We start from the raw sequence: 20,839 nt of genomic DNA, 5'->3' as shown, positions 1-20,839 counted from the left end.
CATTTTTCGCAAAGCAAACATTTCTCATAATATTAACAAATTAGTTGGGATACAGAATGTGTGTTATAATATATGAAAAATACAGTGGCTTAACATAAAACACAGTTTATTCTTCTCCTAAGTAACAGTCCTAAGGTAGGCAAGAGGATCAAGCTTGGTAGGTAGCTTTGCCATCCTCAACGTTTGACTGCCACTCATAGATTGCAGTGGTGTGTCATCTCTTAGCTGGCAGAAAGTGGGAACACGTCTAGAGACGTATTCTTTAAATTTTGCTGAGAACTGAAATGACATACTTTCTTATCTATTTGCCAGACAATTTTGGGACCAAGCATATTTCCCTGTTTTTGTACTAAACGTTATTGGGACCAGAAATAAACTAACAAATTGCATAAGGAAATAATTACTCTTGAAAGATAAGATGGCAAACCAATCAAAATACTGTACCTATGAGGACAACAACTTTTTAGTCAAGAGTTGCTTTAATATCCTATCTTGGTTGTACCACCAATTCAAAGTTACTATATCATCAGTATTGCCTTATTTAATCTATACTTTTACTTGCAAGGCTCATCCTAAAATCATCCTATTCCCTCCCCGACCCTCAAAATCATCCCATCCCAGTCCCTAAAGGTCTAAAAATATTCTTTTCTGCATTCTCCTTTCCAAGACACTACTATTAAGATGATATTGTTTCTTCATGCAGCAGGTTTAATAAACTTAGCCTTACTTGATTAATGAAGTATTTCTAGTGGCCATTGTAAGGAAACTATTGTCAATATTATTAAAGACAATAACTGAAAGTGATACAGATCATTTCTGCTCAAATCCATAGGCCAGAAGCTTGTCACCTGGCCATATTTAGGTAGATGCTAGAAATTGTAGAATTTGGTTATGTAGATTGTGTCAAGCTAAAAGTATATTATTGAAGTAGGAGTAAAGGATACTGGTAATATGCCATAGTCAAGCTCTCTAATCATGGAAATATTCATATTTATCCTTCTCTTCACTCATTCACCATTTCCTAAGGGAGACTCACAAAATCCCTAGCCAGTTATTATCCAGCTCATTTCATATTATTTGGGTTATATTTAGAATTCTCCATCAGGCCTGGATGGGGATCTAATAATGTATAAAATAAAAATTACTAATAAGCCTTGCCTTCCATATTCAGTAGTGGATAAGAAATAAGATAGCTACAAATTCCTATTTTTATTATTATTATTATTATTTTAAAGATTTTATTTATTTGACAGAGAGAGATAGCAAGAGCAGGAACACAAGCAGGGCAAATGGGAGAGGGAGAAGCAGGCTTCCTGCGGAGCGGGGAGCCAGATGTGGGACTCGATCCCAGGACCCTGGGATCATGACCTGAGCCGAAGGCAGACGCTTAACGACTGAGCCACCCAGGCGCCCTACAAATTCCTATTTTTTAAAAAAAGGGAAAAAAATAGAGAAAAACACAGTTATAACAATAATGAGTTCCTGAGAAGCAGCAGTTGTGAAGATTCTCTGTCAAGCCAGTGGAATATACTTGTTTGGTTAGCACCTGTTTCTGCTCTCTGGGAAGAACTCCTTTGTTCCTTATTCCCCATGATTGCTGAGGACTCCTGCTTTGTTGTTGTCTCCAGCCACAGCTAAAGATTGCAATGGGGAGTGTGCATGCTTGGGAGCTGCACAACCTCTTTTTGTAGCTTGGAGGCTCAGAGATTTCTTTAGGAATAGAGCAACCATACACTTTTATGATATAAGCTTGCAGTATTTTTGTCAATACAAGTACCCCAAAGCTGGTCCTATTTGCTTGCAGTCAGTTTCATGTGAAATAACTACAGCCAAAGATCTTGTCTAGTCATAGATCTTAAACTTGTCCAAATCCTTTTTAGTTACTGGCCTCCGGAGCTAGCCCATCTCTTATCCTCTATTTAATAGCAACTACCTTGAGGCTATCTGAAACAATAGGGATTGGAAAGCAACACCTTCAGTCTAATCTGATCTCAGTTGGGTTCCATTGTCTGACCAAGATCAGCTGAGTCAGAGACCCGTAAAAAGGCTCAGGCCTCAATCTTACTATGTTTAGGGCTTTCCAGCACTATCAGAGTCAAAATTGCTTGCCTCCCCTCATAGTTTATTTAGATTGCAGGCTACAGGCAAAGTGTCCCTTTATAAAAGAACCTATTTTCTACCATTTATGCTTGAAACTACTCTCATCAGAGTTTCTTTCCTAATACTTGTCTAAAAGCTACAAACCATTGGCCAACATACATCAATATTCTGAATTTTCTGATGCATTCACTGAAGTATGGATTCTACTAACATTTTCTTTCTAAATTACCTGACATAACACTTTCAACAAATTTGGTTAATGGCCATAATATAATGAGGCTAACTGGATTTCTGATCAGCAGTTTCTATATTCTTAGCACCCGCTGCTTGCCTGCTAAACCAGTTGCACCCATTTACCTCTATATTACTTCAGCATCCTCCTTGTTGCACACATCACCTGATCCTAGCCTCTTAAAACCTTTTTTGAATCAGGCTTACCTAGCTAGACAAATAAGATTACTTTTCTTCAGGAATGGAGAATTGAAACAAGCTCAACAAAGTGAACCAAGCAAGTTCTTTCTCCCAGAATAAGAAACAGAATATGCAAGAATATGATTGTGCAGAGAAATCGTGGCTGCTGATAAAACTGAATTGATTAAAGGGACAAAGACAAGAGACCATGCATACCATGGAAAAGCATGAAGAAGAGAGTGATTGAGAACTAATCTCTAATTTTTATGAGTCCTGATTCTATAATCTGGGCTTTGTTTCTACAAAGATTCCTCTATATCATGCAATAAACATATATTTTTCCTTGAGCAACTTGATTTTCTCCCTTATCAGCAAATATTCTCTGATACAAGAAGTAATACTACAACCTTAAGATTTCTTAGTCTAACTCAGAGAAATACACAAACAAATGTAGTTCAGGTATAGTACTTAACACAATGCCAAGAGAAAGGGACAGATTTATCTCAGATCAGGGAAACTTGGGTGTTGAAGGTGAGTGAGATTTTTATCACTTGGGGTAGGAAAGGCAAGAGGGCTCAGGGTAGGGGAGAATTTTTTAGGTGAGAGCATATTTATAGAGAAGAAAGTAATTCCATGTGTTCAGTGTTTTATCTGCTCCATAAATGTCAGTAAACACTGAGAAGTACCTCTTTTTAAAGGTCAGAATTTGATATAGTATGGATTTCAGATTTTTGTCCCAAGATACTTAGTTATTGCAAGTATACACAGTCCAATGCCAGGATGTTGATGAAGAAAAGTGTTACATGATATATGTAAAATTCTACAAATCTTTAGACCTCCTCATTTTATTTCATTCTGTTTAATGCTAACTAAGGTATTAAATGTGAAGAAAGAAAAAGATGTCTTTGCTTTTCCCTAAAAAATTCCTCTCTGAGTTTATTCTAGATCTTTGACTATGTTACTACTTGCAGAACTGTGTGGCAAGTAATGCACATGTAAAAAAAAATTGTTTTATGAGATCAATAGTTTTGTTTTCCTTAATTAGGAAGAATGGAGGTTCATTTTGGAAGTCAGAATAACTTCTGCTACAAACAGACAAATCTCATCATTAATTGGCAGGCTGTAGTCAATTAATATCCAGTATGACAGACCAGGTGGCCAGATCCTGGAATAAGTTTCAAAAGAAAGTACACAAAAGAAAGTAAATATGTACCTTCCCATCTGGCAGACTGAAGGATTTGGAAGAAGTGCCAAACTGGTTATTGGCTTATTGTTAGCTAGAAGATCATGGCTGTTTAATGTACCGTATTAACTGCAGTTATGTTCAGTTTGATTGTCTTCAAAGATGCAACTTGGAACATTCACATGATAATTAAATCTGTTTCTGATAACCACTAGGGAAATAGGTAGGTTTGTTGCCTAAATACCAAAGAAAATGTAAACATGTTTCAACTTCTTCGAAGTTTGCTTTCAAAAAGATACTTGTTCTTAAACTGGAAAGATACTGGAAGACTTTTCCTCTGAGCTTCATGCTGATATATTCAGTAGCCTGCTTGGTATCTCCATTCTTCTCTCTCACTTAACATGTTCAAACTGCACTTTCGATCTTACTTACCTACAGCTGATCCAGTGTTTTCCTTATCTCAGTAAATGGTTCCTCTGTGTACCCAGGTGCATAATCCAAAAGCCTGCAAATAATACTCGACACACTGGTCCCTCTCTTATATACACATCCATATCATCTCCAAAGATGGTCTGTTCTACCTATAAAGAAATTTTCACATATCCGCACTTCTTTCCTTGTTCATTGCCACATTTTATTCTAAGCTTTACCTCTCTCCTGCATGCCTGAAAAACTTCCTAATTTTACCCACTTCCATTCTTTCTAATCTCGGTCTGATCTATATACATGGTTGTCAGAGTATCCTTAAGATATTTTAAGATGAGTTTTATCTCTTAATCACTGTCTTTGGTTGTCATCCCATTATACTAGGATAGATGACACAATTCTTGTCCTGTGTTTTCTGTTCCTTGCTGGCTTTTCTAGACTCTTCTCATTATGTCCTCCTTCCACTGAAGGGTAAACTTAGGGATGGAGGAGAGTGATGGGGATTTAAAAACATTTACTGAACAAATTGTTTACAGTCAGAACTCTTTTGAAATTCCACTAGCAACCGTTCATATCCTCAGCACCTCCCCATTATGGATATTCATAGATTTCCAGATCACTTTGGCATGGTATCTGAAATTTTTGGCACTAGCTGAAATACTTATTTTTCTGTTTAGGAACAGAATTGTGGATTTTCCATACACCATTTGTTTTCATATTTCTTGACTTCAGGGACTCTGATAAATATTATGGATCTTCTAATTTACTAACTTGTACCCATAGCTATTTGATAAAATTTTATCATGTGGAAATATACATTGATTCTTAAATTTAAATACCCCCATATTTCTTTCTGGTATTTTAATGCCATCCTTTCTTTTATTCCTGTTTTGTATGTCTAAGTTCTCCAATTTATAATGCCTCAATTTTCTCCTGTTTTTAAGCCCTGTTTTACCGTCGTCCTCCTTGCTCATCAACACTGAATTCCATTTACAATTCATAAAAACCTTTTTCGCAAGACCCTTGATATTCAGGGAAACAAACAAAAATATGGATACATTCCTTCTCTGTTAAACTTATGACTTTGGCAAGTTACTTGATACTTGCTTATTTCACAGTTTAGCTTCTATTCTCTACTTGGACTGCTTCCTACAACTGGGAAAAAAATTCCTGCTAAAAATGCTGAGTCTAAAACCTAAGCTAAACCATCCAACACCTAACCCAGCCTTGTCCAGTTAGTACTTTCAGGAACCATTCTACATATTCACTATTTTCTCCAATTTCCCAACTGTCTTTCATCTTTTGACTCTCATAAGATAATATTACCATTTTTTTTTTCCTTTTCACTTCTAGAGCCTTGCCCCAATCCCCCTGAATGGTATATTGTAGAGAATCATAAAAAAAATTTTATAATTCAGTAATTCTAAACCCTGGCGGTGAGTTAGAATCATCCAGGTGCTTTTTAAAAATACTGATGTTAGGATTCTATCCTAGACAAAATAAAATAAAGTCTGAAGATGGTGTTCTAATATGGGTATTTTGAAGAAACTCCCAAGTTCTAATGTGCAGCAGGAATTATAAACCATTGGTCACTGAATGCCTAATTAAAATTAGGGTCTTCTGACTATGTGAAATATCAGAATAAGTCAATGACAGTGGCAGAGAGATGTTTAAATATCCATGTTATCCAGCTTGTAAGTCCTTGTGAACTACCAAATAACTAAGTGAATTAGGATGTTCTCCATAGAGAATTGGTGTTGCATACACACATAAAGAGTTGATCATCAAAGTGATATCTATAAAACTACTCAGAAATGCCTTTGCTATTCCTACCCTGAGGCTTCAGAAAGCTGCACTCACATCTTCCTTGAATAAACCTGTTGAAGGTGTGCAGATTGGCAGGCAACTTCTTTTAAATGTTGGTATTTGAACTTGGCCTAGGCAAGCACCTCTTGTAATTTACTTTAAAGTTGGCTGAAAGAAGGTGATTTTATACCTGGGCTAGGGATGAAGGGAGCTACTGTTTCCCACTGGGTACCTACGAAAGATGAGAACATTTTCTGGGCATGCTTTTTTTTCTCCTTCCCTTTTAAATATATAAAACCACATTGTGCTATTGCTCCAGTCATTTCAGGCACCCAGAGCCAAGTAAGCAGTATTTGCCCCACTCATCCTGTTGCTTGATGCTTGGAATAAAAAGTATTATAAAAAGCTTCATTTGTTTCTGACAACCCAACAATGGCATGTAACTAACAACTGATTTTACTATAATAGTACTAAATTTAAAAATATCATATTTACCTCATATTACCTGTATACCTTCAATAGAAAATTGAATCTTAGTTTACTGAGACTTCAGATAAAATAACCCAGGCACTCTGTCTAAATTATATGCTGTTTTAAAAATTCCCAGTGCTTAGTAAATATGTGTACCAAATATCACAAAGAAATGTAGAAAAAATATAAAGGGCCAGTATTTTAACCTTCCATATAGAATGCATTATAAGGAATAGCCTAAGGAATAAATGTCATCTTGCATACCTAAGGAAGCTTATCAACTTTTGTTTTGACTTTCTACATGATTTGAATAGCTAAATAATTTTTTTTTTTTTTTTTAGGAAGTAAGGTAACAGCTTTTTGGCCTTTTGTTGTTGTTGTTTAACATATCAGGTTACATTTTGAAAAAATGTTATAAATGATTTCAAAATGTCCAAGAACAGTGATGTATAAGTAAAATCACAGGCATAATACAAATTTATTGCTGAGAAAAGGAACATTAACATGTAAATCCCTTCAAACATTTTATTAAATTTATTAAGCAATTTTTACTAGTTATTGTTTTACTAAATGCTACTTGATGAAATGATACTCAAATACTTCTGATATAAATAATATAATATTTTTATTTGAGATCTTATTTGATATATAAGCTTATATAAATATTCAAATATTTTATGATTAATATTTGAAATGAATTTAATTATTTGAAATGAATTCAATTAATATTTGAAAATGAACTACTTCAGGCTCTAAACATTCCTCCATTAATTTGTTGGCTGAATTATGTGCACAGCATGCGAAGTATGATGCCTAGCACATAATAAACAACAAGAAAATATTTTAATTGATTGTTATAAGAAATAAAGATCTGTGGCACATAACCTCATATCCTAGAAGAAAGGCAGCCTCAAGTTTGAACCAGGGCCCAGAACACACAACCCATTCACATGTATCACATACAAGCTCTACCCACCGAATCAGATAAGCTGCCATGCAGTGACACTCAGGATGATGCTCTCAGACCTTCTCACCTTTCAGAGCTTCCAAAATGTCTGATACATTGTGGCATTCCTAGTGTCATCTCAACATATAATTATCACTTACTGAAAATCATAGAACAGAATTTTCATTTGATTCAGAATGTGTAACTAAGGAAATAAGTCAAAAAAATTGCCATGAGATAAAATACGTCCATTAGAGGTTACCATTCTAGGTCCGTTCTTAAATATTTTCCTCTTGTTTCTCTAATTCCCTTCCTCATTACATAAAGTTTCTCTTTTTACGTATATACCTCTTTTATCACTTTAAAATTTATACTCATAAAATTTCTGTCAGGTAGGAATAGTAAGTAAAAGGGTATGGAAAGTATAAAATCAGAAATTAATTGCTAATGGTGAACCTATACATCTTATTTAGTCACAAGTTTTCTATTCTGTTTTATTGTAGATAATAATTAAAATATAAAGACATCACCAAAATAGAAATTACCATTGAGAACATTATAAGGTAAAAATACAGTCTAAAATATTTTTAATCAATCTAAAATATTTCTTCTAGGATATGAGGTTATGCACCATAGATCTTTTTTTTTAAGATTTTATTTATTTATTTGGCAGAGAGAGAGAGAGAAAGAGAGAGAGCACAAGCAGGGGGAGCAGCAGGCAGAGGGAGAGGGAGACACAGGCTTCCCGCCGAGCAGGGAGCCACACCACGCGGGGCTCAATCCCAGGACCCTGGGATCATGACCTGAGCCGAAGGCAGACGCTTAACCGACTGAGCCACCCAGGCGCCCCATGCTCCATAGATGTTAATGGAGTTTTCTTTGTTGGTTTGTTCATTTGTTATAGGAAATTATTTTACTTTAACCAAATAAATAAAATCCAATTTATTTCTCCCCCTTTGGAGGACTCAGGACAGGCCAAACTTAATCTACCATCCCAAAGCCTAAAAATACTTGCTTCTGTATGATGTATTTGGAATGTAAAATCAATTCAATGTTCTGAAATGTGGATTTCTTTTTTTCTTGGATTGTGTGGAGGAAATTCAATGAAAACCACATGTTGATTTTGTAAGGGAGGAAAACATTTCCCTTCATACCTTCTAGGTTCTTTGGCTGGCCTAACACTTAAATTGACATACGACAGATTAACAGAAGAAAAACAAATTTAATTTCATATGTATGAGAGCTCATAAAAATATGAGACTCAAAGAAATGACCAAAGCAGGCAGCTTTTGTACCTTTTAAACAAAGAAACAATACATTTGCGAAGAATTGACAAGATAAAGAAATTTGGGTCTGGGGTAGTAAATTAACAGAGTTTGTTTTTATAGCCTTCTCAGCCCTGAATTTCCTATCTCTGGTGGTGAAGATGTCTCATTACCTTCCTGGTACAGTGAAGGTGCCTTTCACATGGGAGATTTATTTCCTACTTTCAGGGAGACAAAGGAGGGTCAGAGTGTCCTTCTTGCACTCACTATTTCTTAAGTAACTTTAATTCAAAGTAATCAATATCCCAAAGTGGCAAATTTTGGGGGCAGCCTTCCCTGAATTCTGTCAATTTCAATATGAATTTCATGGCTTAAAAATGAATTCAGAAGTAACAAGAGAAACCTTAGATTGAAATCAGAAGACCTCCCCTGTGGACCTGGTGGTCCTATCCAAAAGAATTTATATGGAGTGAGGGAGACTCTAAATTGAAAGGCATAAAATTTCTGACATCTCATAATGACATTCATTTTCATAATAAGGCTAAATGTGGATTTGAAGAAATTTACTTGAGGAATTGAAAAAACAAAGCTACATTTCTTTCATATCTAATTGTGCAGACTGGTATTTTATTCATGACAGAGGTTTGTTTTCTCTTTCCTTCCTTCCTTTTTTTCTTTTTCTTTCCTTTCCTTTTCCCTTCTTTTCTTTTCTAATCATTTCTTTTCTTTCCACTAAAGAGATTTTGGCAAGTGTTGTGGGTTGTTTCTAAAGGACCCCTCCCTAAGTAATTGCATTTCGTGGATTTTTGCTCAGTTTATAAAGTTATCAGTATAATTTTAAAAAGGAGTAATTTGATAGATCTTTATCTTTCTCACTTTTAATATCAAGGAGATGTCATGGCATCACAGATAGTTCATATAGCAACAAGTTGAGAAATTAGCTGGACAATTTCAAAGAAATCTGTATATTCCTCTTCTCTTCAGGTGATCTTCTATCACTCTTGCCTAAATGCAGTGACGTCCAGAGAGCTCAGCTGTTTACTGAATAAGGTTTAGAATCATAATTTTGTCCTTGGTAATACCTATAATTAAACATAAATTGTTAGTATTATCTAATGTTGGAGAAGAAAATAGAACAAAGTTTTGAAGATCTGTATTTTAATTTCTTATCTGACATTCCATCATTATTGGCTGTGGGGACTTTCAGTTTATTGCATATTTTTTGCCCTTAGGTTCATTACGTGTAAAATAAATAATGGATTAAAGGGCTATTACAAAAGATGTTATAATAATAATGTTATGTTAGTCACCATAAAGTACATCATTAGTTTTTGACATAGTGTTCCATAATTCATTGTTTTCGTATAACACCCAGTGCTCCATGCAGTACGTGCCCTCCTTAATACCCATCACCGGGCTAACCCATCCCCCCAACTGCTTTCCCTCTAAAACCCTCAGTTTGTTTCTCAGAGTCCATAGTCTCTCATGGTTCGTCTCCCCCTCTGATTTCCCCCCTTCATTTTTCCCTTCCTTCTCCTAACGTCCTCCACGCTATTCCTTATGTTCCACAAATAAGTGAAACCATATGATAATTGACTTTCTCTGCTTGACTTCTTTCACTTAGCATAATCTCCTCCAGTCCCATCCATATTGATGCAAAAGTTGGGTATTCATCCTTTCTGATGGCTGAGTAATATTCCATTGTATATCTGGACCACATCTTCTTTATCCATTCATCTGTTGAAGGCCATCTTGGCTTTCCACAGTTTGGCTATTGCGGACATTGCTGCTATGAACATTGGGGAGCATATGGCCCTTCTTTTCACTACATCTGTGTCTTTGGGGTAAATACCCAGGAGTGCAATTGCTGGGTCATAGGGTAGCTCTATTTTTAATTTTTTGAGGCACTCCACACTGTTTTCCAAAGTGGCTGTACCAACTTGCATTCCCACCAACAGTGTGAGAGGGTTTCCCACAACCTCTCCAACATTTGTTGTTTCTTGCCCTGTCAATTTTTGCCATTCTGACTGGTGTAAGGTGGTATCTCAATGTGGTTTTCATTTGCATTTCCATGATGGCTAATGATGAGGAACATTTTTTCATGTGTCTCTTAGCCATTTGTATGTCTTTTGAGAAGTGTCTGTTCATGTCCTCTGCCCATTTTTTGACTTGATTATTTGTTTTTTGGGTGTTGAGTTTGAGAAGTTTTTTATAGATCTTGGATATCAGCCCTTTGTCTGTAGTGTCATTTGCAAATATCTTCTCCCATTCTGTGGGTTGCCTCTGTTTTGTTGACTGTTTCCTTTGCTGTTCAGAAGCTGTTTATCTTGATGAAGTCCCAAAAGTTCATTTTTGCTCTTGTTTTACTTGCCTTTGGAGATGTATCTTGAAAGAAGTTGCTGTGGCCGATGTCGAAGAGGTTACTGCCTATGTTGTCCTCTAGGATTATGATGGATTCCTGTCTTACATTGAGGTCTTTCATCCATTTTGAGTTTATCTTTATGTATGGTGTTAGAGAATGGTCAAGTTTCATTCTTCTCTATATAGCTGTCCAATTTTCCCAGCACTATTTATTGAAGAGACTGTCTTTTTTCCATTGCATATTTTTTCCTGCTTTGTCTAAGATTATTTGACCATAGAATTGAGGGTCCATATCTGGGTTCTCTATTCTGTTCCATTGGTCTATATGTCTGTTTTTGTGCCAGTACCATGCTGTCTTGGTGATCACTGCTTTGTAATATAGCTTGAAATTAGGCTACATGATGCTCCCAGCTTTGTTTTTCTTTTTCAACATATCCTTGGCAATTCGAGGTCTTTTCTGATTCCATAGAAGTTTTAGGTTAGTTCCAGCACTTTGAAAAATGTCATTGGAATTTTCATCAGGATGGCATTGAAGGTATAGATTGCTCTGGGTAGCATAGACATTTAACAATGTTTATTCTTCCGATCCATGAGCATAGAATTTTTTCCATCTTTTTGTGTCTTCTTCAATTTCTTTCATGAGTGTTCTGTAGTTCCTTTACCTCTTTGGCTAGGTTTATTCCGAGGTATCTTATGGTTTTTGGTGCTATTGTAAATGGGATCATTTCTCTAATTTCTCTTTCTACAGTTGCACTGCTAGTGTATAAGAAAGCAACTGATTTCTGTGCATTGATTTTGTATCCTGCCACATTACTGAATTGCTGTATGAGTTCTAGTAATTTGGTGGTGGAGCCTTTTGGATTTTCCACATAAAGTATCATGTCATCTGTGAAGAGAGAGTTTGACGTCTTCTCTGCCAATTTGAATATCTTTTATTTCTTTTTGTTGTCTGATTGCTGTTGCTAGGACTTCTGGTACGATGTTGAACAATAGTGGCAAGAGTGGGCATCCTTGACATGTTCCTGATCTTAAGGGAAAGGCTCTCATCTTTTCCTCACACACTGTGGGTTTTTCGCAGATGGATTTTATGAACTTGAGGAATGTTCTCTCTATCCCTATACTCTGAAGAGTTTTAATCAGGAAAGGACGCTGTATTTTGTCAAATGCTTTTTCTGCATCACTTGAGAGGACCATATGGTTCTTCTCTCTCCTCTTATTAATGTGTTCTATCACACTGATTGATTTGCACATGTTGAACCACCCTTGCATCCCGGGGATAAATTCCACTTGGTTGTGGTAGATGATCGTTTTAGTGTATTGTTGGATCCTATTAGCTAGGATTTTGTTGAGGATTTTGGAATCCATATTCATTAGGGATATAGGTCTGAAATTCTCCTTTTTGATAAGGTGTTTGCCTGGTTTGGGAATTAAGGTAATGCTGGCCTCATAGAATAAGTCTGGAAGATTTCCTTCTGTTTCTATTTTTTGAAACAGCTTCAGGAGAATAAGTATTATTTCTTCTTTGAATGTTTGGTAGAATTCCCCAGGGAATCCATCAGGCCCTAGACTCTTGTTTTGGGGAGGTTTTTTGATCACTGTTTCAATCTCATTACTGGTTATTGGCCTATTCAAGTTGTCAATTTCTTCCTGCTTCAGTCTTGGCAGTTTATAGGTTTCCAGGAAGGCATCCATTTCTTCCATGTTGCTTAATTTATTGGCATATACTTGTTGATAATAATTTCTAATAATTTTTTCTATTTCCTTGGTGTTAGTCATGATCTCTCCCCTTTCATTCATAATTTTATTAATTTGGGTCCTTTCTCTTTTCTTTTGGATAAGTCTGGCCAGTGGTTTATCTACTTTATTCTTTCAAAGAACCAGCTTCTAGTTTTGTTGATCTGATCTATGGTGTTTCTGGTTTCTAATTCATTGATCTCTGCTCTAATCTTAATTATTTCTCTTCTAATGCGTGGCTTAGGCATCGTTTGTTGCTTTTTCTCTAGTTCTTTAAGGTATAGAGTTAGTTGGTGAATTTGGGATTTTTCTATTTTTTTGAGGGAGGCTTGGACAGCTATGTATTTCCCCCTTAGGACTACCTTTGCACTATCCCATAGGTTTTGGACTGACGTGTTTTCCTTCTCATTGGTTTCTATGAATTGTTTAAATTCTTTGATTTCCTGGTTGACCTAAACATTCTTGAGCAGAGTGGTCTTTAGCTTCCAAGAGTTTGAATTTCTTTCAAATTTTTTCTTGTGATTGACTTCCAGTTTTAAAGTATTATGGTCTGAGAATATGCAGGAAATAATCTCAGTCTTTTGGTATCAGTTGAGACCTGATTTGTGACCCAGTATGTGGTCTGTTCTGGAGAAAGTTCCATGAGCACTCGAGAAGAATGAGTATTCTGTTGTTTTAGGGTGGAATATTCTGTATATATCTATGAGGTCCATCTGGTCCATTGTGTCATTCAAAGCTTTTGCTTCTTTGTTGATTTTCTGCTTAGATGATCTCTCTATTGCTGAGAGTGGAGTATTGAGGTATCCTACAATTAACATATTATGATCAATATGACTCTTTATTTTGGTTAACAGTTGGCTTATGTAGATGGCTGCTCCCGTGTTGGGGGCGTATTTACAACTGTTAGACCTTCTTGTTGGATAGACCCTTTAAGAGTGATGTAGTGTCCTTTTGTGTCTCTAACTACTCCCTTTAGCTTAAAATCTAATTTGTCTGATACAACAATTGCTACCCTGGCTTTCTTTTGAGGTCCGTTGGCATGGAAGATGGATCACCATCCCTTCACTTTCAGTCTGGATGTGTCTTTAGGTTCAAAATGAGTCTCTTGTAGACAGCATATGAATGGGTCCTGTCTTTTTATCCAATCTGCAACCCTATGTGGTTTTATGGGAGCATTTAGGCCATTCACGTTGAGAGTGATTATTGAAAGATATGAATTTATTGTCATCATGTTGCCTGTGAAGTCCTTGTTTCTAGAGATTGTAATTTCTGTTCTATATCACTCATGGGATCTTTCTCCTTTTATAGAACCCCCGTTAATATTTCTTGCAGGGCTAGCTTAGTGGTCACATATTCTTTCAGTTTCTGCTGGTCTTGGAAGCTCTGCATCTCTCCATCCATTCTAAATCACAGCCTTGCTGGATAAAGTATTCTTGGCTGCATGTTCTTCTCGTTTAGTACCCTGAATATGTCTTGCCAGGCCTTTCTGCCTTGCCAGGTCTCTGTGGAGAGGTCTGATGTTATTCTGATGTTCCTCCTTCTGTACATAAGGAATCTCTTCCCCCTAACTGCCCTTAAGATGGTTTCCTTGGTTCTAAGATTTGCAAGTTTTGATATTACATGCCAGGGCATTGGCCTGTTTTCCTTGATCTTGGGAGGGGTCCTCTCTGGACCTTTGTTTCATTCCCCAGATTAGGGAAGTTCTCAGTTTCAATTTGCTCAGATATATCTTCTAGTCCTCTCTCTCTCTCCACCCCCTCAGGGATCCCAATAATTCTGACATTGGAACATTTCATGGTGTCACTTATTTCTCTGATTCTGTTTTCATGGATTTTGAGTTGTTTCTCCTTGGCCTCCTTTTTCTTCTTTTCTATCAATTGGTCTTCTAAATCACTAATTTATTCTTCTGCCTTGCTTACCCTAGCTGTTAGATTATTTAGAGTGGATTGGATCTCATTGGTAGCATTTTTAAGTTCTGCCAGTTCAGCTTTCATTTCTGCCCTTAGAGACTCTATGTTGCCATTAATCAATTTCTCCATTCTAGTTATTGTCTTCATAACAGTTACCCTGAAGTCCATTTCCAACATCTTGGTTATATCTGTATCCATTTGTAAATCTGTGGCAAGTCACAGTCTTTGAGTCTTTCTTATTTTGGGGGTTCTTCCTCCTAGTCATTCTGTTGAGGGGTGGTTGTACAGAGTCCAAATTATTGACCACAACCCAAGCAAGATGCACCTGTTTTATAGGGACCTTAGGGTAGTCGACCTCTTGTTCTTCCAGCCTGTCTTCAGGGGGAGGGGCCTGCCACACTGTTACTCAGGCAACCCTGTTTGGGCAGAGTTGCCTTGCCCCTGTGGGGGGGATGGGTTCAGTGAAAACCGGTTTTTTGGGGCTTTTGTTCTCTGGCAGCTTTCCCTGGTGGCTTTCTGCTTCTCTTCCGAGAGTCAGAGCAGAAGAAGTCATTTCCAACCCTCTGCCTCAGAGCAGAGAGATCATAGTCTGTTCTTCAGTGAGCTCTCCAGGCCACACTACATCCATTTCTGTCTGTGCTTCTATAAACTACAGTGTCCTGGGTTGTGTGCCCCTCAGCAGGGCTCCCAGCCCTTGCCTCCAGGTCGGGGCTCAGGGACATGTCTCTGCCCTTTGTGCTTCTAAAACCGTCAGCTGCCCCCAGTTCACACGCACAGCCCTGCTGCTCCAGGTTTCAGTCCAGGAGGCTGCCCTAAAGTCCTTTCCCCACCACTTCTGGTCTGCAAGTCTGTGCCCTGTCCCCAGTGCGAAAGGCTGTCACTCACTGGTGGTGCAGGATCCCCACGGCTCCCTCCCCCTTCCATTTATCCTCTGATATCTGCCTGTGGAATCACGGCTCCCCCCTTCATACCTCAAAACCAACTGCCTGCAATATTCTGTTTGTAGAGATCCAGATCTATCTTCCTACATCTCAGGCTGATTTCATGGGTGTTCAGAGTGGTCTGGTAGATATCCAGCTCAATTCTGGGGGCCAGTTAGAATAGGATCCCCTACTCCTCCGCCATCTTTTCTACCTCGTTTTTATTTCTAAGTATTTCTTGATAACTACCTAATTCAAAAATTTTTTATTATTGGACTATTGAAATACTATTATGCTTTTTTATTCTTAATCTCATTTTCTATAATCCATTTGCAAATTTATCCGTTAAAAAATTCGGTTATCTTATTATTATTGTGTTTCAGTCATTATCTAGATAGTCCTTTATCAGATATATGTGCTGTGAGCATTATCTTCCGACTAGTGGCTTACATTTCATTTTCTTAATGGTGTCTTTGAAAAAGCAATTTTTTTAATTTTGAAAAATCTAATTTTTCATATTTTGATGGTTAGTGTTTTTTGTAGTCTATCTAAGAGATTATCTCCACCACAGTCTTAAAGATTTCTTCCTACATTTTCTTCAAGAAGGTTTATAGTTTTAGTTGGTTACATTTAGATCTGTAATCTGTTTTGTTGTTGTTGTTGTTGTTTTTGAAGATTTTATTTATTTATTTGAGAGAGAGAGAGAGAGATCACAGAGGGAGAGAGAGAAGCAGTCTCCCCCCTGAGCAGGGAGCCTGATGCGGGACTTGATCCCAAGACCCCAGTATCATGACCTGAGCCGAAGGCAGACGCTTAACTGACTGAGCCACCCAGGCGCCCCTGTAATCTGTTTTGAGTTAAGTTTAGTATATAATATGAGGTAAGGATGTGGGTCTATTTATGGATGTTCTGTTCTTCCCATGGATCTGGATATCTACCATTTCACTGATAGTAAACTTTCTTGATAACTGCCACTGTATTGTAAACCTTGAAATCAGTTATAGAAACTTTTTTAACTTTGTTCTTTTAAAATGTTTTGTTTTTCTAATTTCTTTGTATTTCCATAGAAATTTACAACTTACTAGCAATGTCTAAAAAAAAATATAAGGACTGTTGGGATTTTTATTAGGATTGCATTAAATCTCTAGACCAATTTGGGGGAGAATTGCCTTTTTAGCAGAGTTCAGCATTTCAGTCCACAAACACAGTGTATCTCTCCATTTATTTAAGACTAATTTATTTTTTCCTAGAAATGTTTTCTAGATTTTAGGAGAGAGTTCCTATAAATAATTTCTTTAATACAATATCTAATACACAGATAATCAAGCATATGAGGAAACAGGAAAAATGAAGCAAGAGCCAGAAGAATGAGAAGAACCACAGAGTTTTGCAGAGGCAATATTTGGGGAGAAAACTAAGGACTACTTTTTTCAATACAGACCCTTAGAAACTATAGATAATGGCACTATCAGATACACAGTATATAAGAACTCTATTTTGTGTGTTCAAAGAAGTAGTATTCAATCTTGAAAATATCAACAGATATTTGGCAACTCTAAAAGGTGATATAATAGATTGAAATTGAGCCAAATATAAATTTTAAAGTTAAAATGTACAATAACCATATTTAAAATATAAGGAGCGGTTTAACAACAGATCAAATGCTCCTTTTTGGGTGAAGATGAATTAATGACCTAAAAAGTTGATCAAAAGAAAATATCTAGAAGAAACAAGAGCACGGCGTGAACATGGGGAAGCAAAAGAAAACCAGAAAGTATGCGACCATGAAGCAAATGCTTAGTCTCCGAGAACAGAGGCTTAAAGAGAAGGACAGATTAAAACCTAAAAAGAAAGAAAAGAAAGATCCCAGTGCACTCAAGGAAAGAGAAGTCCCCCAACATCCTTCCTGCTTATTCTTCCAATATAACACACAGCTGGGCCCGCCTTGCCACATCCTGGTTGATACCAACTTTATCAACTTTTCCATTAAAGCGAAACTTGACTTAGTACAGTCAATGATGGACTGTCTGTATGCCAAGTGTATCCCTTGTATAACTGACTGTGTAATGGCTGAAATTGAAAAACTGGGGCAAAAGTATCGAGTGGCTCTAAGGATTGCCAAGGATCCAAGATTTGAACGATTACCATGCACACACAAAGGAACGTATACAGATGACTGCTTAGTACAGAGAGTAACTCAGCACAAGTGTTACATTGTGGCCACAGTTGACCGGGACCTTAAACGAAGAATCCAGAAGATCCCTGGAGTTCCCATCATGTACATTTCTAACCATAGGTACAACATTGAGCAGATGCCAGATGATTATGGAGCCCCTCGGTTCTAATTCTTAAAAGATAGAGTTCCTCTGCCTTCCTTTACCAACTTTTTCTGTTGCCAGTTCATATTAGCAATATGCTGTAGCATGAATTATTCTTCTTACCCATTTGCTCTGTTATGAGCTGACTGTAGTTAAATACACTCACTTTTTGATGTTTTGAAATTGATATTTTGTATCATTTTAAATATTGTTGCATCTTTTTATAAATCAGATGATTGCTCATAAAAAAAAAAAAAGAAAATATCTAGCATTAAGAAAAGCTGGAAAATAACAACAATCAAAAAAGTGTGAAATATAGAACTAATACATTAAAAGTATTTTTTTTCTGAAAGGAAAAGAGTAAAGAAGGGACAAAATTAATGTTGAAAGATACTGTGGATGAGAATTTTTGAAAAATTATGAAAAATATTAAGCCACAGATCCAGTAAGTCCTATTGCCCCAAAAAGAAAGAATAAAAAATACTCAAGAAAAGAAAACAAAACAAAAACAAAAACAAAAATTCCTCTGCACTGAGAAAAAAAAAATCGCAACAATAAAAATCTTAAAATGTGAAGGATAAAAAAGATACTTTTTTCAAAGTTCAGAATTTATATAAACAGATATTGTCTTCACTGCAGTAATATAATCCCAATAATATTGTCAAAAGACCTTGGGAGAGCATTTTCAATATACCAAAAGGATGAATTACCAATCTAGGATCTATACTCAACAAAAATATCCTTCAAAAATGAGGGTGAAATAAATGTATTTCAGACAAACAAAAACTAAGCAACTTTCAAGCAACAGATATTCTTCAAATGATGTTTTTCAAATGAAAAATATACAAAACAAAAATATGGAGATGCAGAAAGGAATTAAGAATATAATGAAATACATGGGTAAATATAAATGCATATTAATGTATAGAACAATAACAATAATGTCTTGAAAGATTTAAAAATATATTCCTATGTGCAATTTAAATATATAATAATACTGTTCTAAATCCTGTTCTAAAACTTTCAAGTTTCAAAAGGAAAAGGATAAAAATGTCAATTAATATCTGTAGTCATTTCTGGGGTAATCACTATAACAATAGACATATAATGTAAAACTGTCATAGAAAATGCAAAGATATATATATTCTATCAATTCAAGAAGAGTAGGAACCAGGAAACATAGAAAGTACATAGTAAAAAGGTAGCCACAATTCTAAAATACATCACCAAATGTATTGACTTAGGATAAATTAAAATGGACTAATTACAAAAAGTACCTGATTGGATTAAAAAGTCTTATCGAGGTGTTGATAGGTGATGGTGGTCTTGCCCTCTGGCACAGGAATATAAAATATGTAGAACAAGTAAAACATAGGACACAGAAAAGTTGAAAATAAAAGGGTTAAAAACACATGCAAACACTAAAAAGAAAATCATGGGGGTTATTAATATCAAAGTGGATTTTAAGGTATAAGGCATTATTATAAGAAAAGAGCATCATGGTATGGTGCAAATAAATTAAATTTAGTGATTAGTTGTAATTATTCTAATTTTGTTTGCACCCAATGCATGACCTCAAAATATAAAGTAAATTTGGGGAGATATAGAAGGAAGATTAGATTATCCTAAATCAGGTTTGACTATTTTAATAAGACTCTCTTAGTAACTGATGGAACAATCTAAGTATAATGAGGAGGATACAGAAGATTTGTGCAGCACTGTTAACAAGTTTGGATTAATGCATGTGGTAACTATATACCTTTGACTACAGAATACATTTTTTTTCAGGTGCATAGAAAACATTGAAAATTGACCATATATGGGTCATAAAGCACATTTTAGTACATTTTTAAAGTTGAAATCATGTAAATTATATTCTCTGATGACAATCATATTATGCCAAAAAATAGTAACAGGAAGGTAAATAGAAATCTCAACTTTTTTTTTTTAATTAAGAAGTACATTATTTATTTATTTATTCTTAAAAATTTGTACTGTTTTATATTACTTTTTTTATAATTAACATACAGTGTTACATTAGTTTCAGGCATGCAATATAGTGATTCAACAATTCTATACCTTATTCAGTCATCACAATAAGTAAGAAATACACTTTGAGGGGTGCCTGGGTGGCTCAGTCAGTTAAGCGTCTGCCTTCAGCTCAGGTCGTGATCCTGGGATCGAGCCCTGTATCGGGCTCCCTGCTCGGAGCCTGCTTCTCGCTTTGCCCCTTCCCCTGCTCATGCTCTTGCTCTCTCTCTCAAACAAATAAATAAAATCTTAAAAAAAAATAAATATACTTTGAAATGACCTGTGTATCAAAAAACAAATCACAAAGGAAATTAGAAAGTAATTTGAACTAAATGGTATTTAAACATTCTATTTTAATACTTGTGGGATACAGCCAAAGCCAGGTTTTTAATGGAAGTGTACATTCTTAAATGTATATATTAGAAAAAGAGAAAGGCTGATAGATAATGATCTAAACATTTATCTCAAGGACTTAGAAAAATAATAGTAACTTGAATTAAGAGAATGTAGAAAGAAGAAAATAATAAAGATATACACACATAATAAAGATAAGTAAAGCCAAATATTTTCTTTGAAAGTATAAAATTGATAAATTCCTGGGGATACTGATCAAGAAATAAGAGTGGACACAAATTACCAATATCACAAATTTTTAAAAGAGGGACAGCCCTATAAATCCTTATGATAATAAAATATTATAAGATGACATTATAAACAATTTATAGCAATGAATTTGAAAATTTAGATGAAATGGCAAAGTTTCCAGGAAGCACTTCTTATTACCACTTATTTGTCTAGCATAAGTAGAAGTAAAAAGTCTAAATAGTCTTATAACTACCAAGATACTAAATTTGTAATTAAAACTTTCCTGTAAGAAACCTTCAAGCCTGGATAGTTTTCCAACGGAGCCCTACTAAATATTTAAGAAAGAAAAATTGCCCATTTCACACAGATTTT

The 20,839-nt window shown here is 35.8% G+C and overlaps 1 pseudogene; it reads left to right on the top strand.

Annotated features, from left to right (window-relative positions):
* Positions 1 to 17,269: 17,269 nt before the first annotated feature.
* On the top strand, positions 17,270 to 18,087 carry LOC114208246 (rRNA-processing protein FCF1 homolog pseudogene; annotated as a pseudogene).
* Positions 18,088 to 20,839: the final 2,752 nt, after the last annotated feature.

The sequence above is a fragment of the Eumetopias jubatus genome, unplaced genomic scaffold (genome assembly GCF_037043125.1).
Source record: "Eumetopias jubatus isolate StellerSeaLion01/CBP00866 unplaced genomic scaffold, mEumJub1_p1.0 scaffold_2, whole genome shotgun sequence".
Taxonomy (NCBI): domain Eukaryota; kingdom Metazoa; phylum Chordata; class Mammalia; order Carnivora; family Otariidae; genus Eumetopias; species Eumetopias jubatus.
Note: the sequence above shows the minus strand (reverse complement) of the source record. Positions and strands in the feature narration are given on the sequence as shown.